Consider the following 2,287-nt stretch of genomic DNA (forward strand, 5'->3'; position numbering starts at 1 on the left):
AAGTAATTCAGCTTCTAACTCACTCTTTGCACTGGGATGTTCCCTCTTGGAATTCAGCCACCGTGCTGTAAGGAAGCCCAGGCTATATGGAGAAACCACTTGTTTAGCCATGTGTTCTAACTGTGGCTCAGCTGAGGTCCCAGTAGACAGACAGCCTCAACCTTAAAACATGTGACTGAAGAAGCCTTTGAGTTGACCCCAACCCCAGCCACTGCAACTGCATGACACACCCCAAAAAACAACTGCTAGCTGAATTCAATCAACCCCTAGAACCATAAAAGATAACTCATAAAGGATAATAAAATGATTTGTTGTTCTAAGTCACAGATTTTGAGGTTGAATTCTTATGCAGCAAAAGATAATGAGAGCATATCCCACACCTCTTTCTTTTAAAGTGACAAGGGGCTATTAAGACAGTTACGAAGTGTATGATTCCACTTACACTACCCAGAGTAGTCAAACTCATAGAAATAGAAAGTAGAAGGGTGGTTTCCAGGGGCTAAGGAGAGAGAGGAATGGAGTGCTATTATTAAATGGGAATAGAGTTTCAGCTGAGGAAGATGAAAAGGTTCTGGAGATTGGTTGCACAACATTGTGAATACTATACACTTAACACTACTGAACTGTACACTTAGGAATGGGGGAGATTTTTTAGCACAATGAAAGTAAAAATCATATCACAACATCCCCAAAACCAACAAAAATAAGCAAATACTTAAAATGTACTTGGTGTCTTCAGGGACAGGACAGCATGTAGGGACTTGGGCAGTTTTGAACTTCGGGCTTAATGGAAAAGAACTCTAAGGAACAGAATGTCAATGAGGGCTTCCAAGAGATCTTAACAGTAAACATAACAAGACCTTAGCAATATAAAGACACAAAAAACATGTTTATCAGTTTTCAGGTAATCAAAGTAAGTGGGAATAACTAACTCCTTAATGGTTAAGTTAGAATTCAATAGCAATTTGATCTTGGTTTAACAGAACAGATAATATTGTGGAAACTACTCCTGGTACAGAATACCTAAAGAGGCTGGAAATGTTCACACACACACACACACACACACACTCATATTTCCAATAGATGGTAGATAGCCAGTGGTTACAATCAGTGGTTAGATGGAAGAGCTGGCTAGAAAATGAAGGAAGTCTTCAGAGGTCAAAAAGAAACAAAAGCAAGAATCCAGACAGAACATAATGGTAATGCCAGAAGCTGCCTGAGGTTATCTTTAGACCTTTGGCTATCTAGTTTTGTGTTTTAAAGAAAAATGACTGGGCCCAAACTAACCAAGAAGTTGGATAGGAGATTTCTTTATAATGCCTGGTCCCTCAGAATCTGTACTCACTGTGAAAAGGGGAAAAACTCCAGTTCACATAGTTATGATGAAGTCATTGTGTCATTCTTGGTGTTTTTCTTCAGTGGTAGGAGCGGTAGGGTATATCCTGAGAATGTATAACTGCAAGCTGGTACTCATGCAAAATCGGATCCAGAAATAACACAGCTTCCAAGAACTGAAAAAAAAAAGGAAGACATTTACTTTAAGAGGTCTATAAATCTCACAGAAGTAAACAACTCTTCCTGGAGGAGAGCACATGAAAACCAGGTTTCAAAGAATTCTCATACACAGTTTCTACAAATATAACTTACTACAAAAGAAAGGGAGGAAGAGAAGAAGAGAGAGAGGAAGACACGGAGGGAGGAAAGGAAAAAAGGAGGGAGGGAGAAAATAAATCACAAAATACACAATGAAATAGACCACCGTTTTGCACCAGCTTGTATCCTCTTGGCTTTACCTGACTCTTGTATAAGCTGACACTGTGATCACCAGATCTTCATAGATTCCAACCAATTGACATCTATGGTCCTGAAGGTAGGAGCAACCTGACGGTGCCTCATTTCATAACTTGGGCATTGCATTTTCTTCCCTCCCTTCTGAAGCTCTCTGCTATTATCACCCAATGATCACACTAGACACAACATGGTTGTGTGAGAGCTAACACCTTTCGGGAGTGGGGGTCACACTTTGACAAATGGAAGCTAAAAGAGGGGATGAATTGCTCTCCTTTATCCTAACCAATGGCAGTCTTGAGCTGCCGTTGATTTGGCTAATGGGAAACATAACACTCAACACAGACAATGGGTATGCTAGCAACAGACCTTCAATAGAGAAATTCTAAAAGATGTACTTCATAATGGGGGAGATGAGCACAAAAGGCAGGAGTGAGATGCAGTAAGAAACAGTGAGCCAAGATTATGGTAAACTGTGGCTAACTGTAAACAAATACTC

Source organism: Furipterus horrens, unplaced genomic scaffold (assembly GCF_987537825.1).
Source record: "Furipterus horrens unplaced genomic scaffold, mFurHor1.1.pri manual_scaffold_17, whole genome shotgun sequence".
Classification (NCBI taxonomy): domain Eukaryota; kingdom Metazoa; phylum Chordata; class Mammalia; order Chiroptera; family Furipteridae; genus Furipterus; species Furipterus horrens.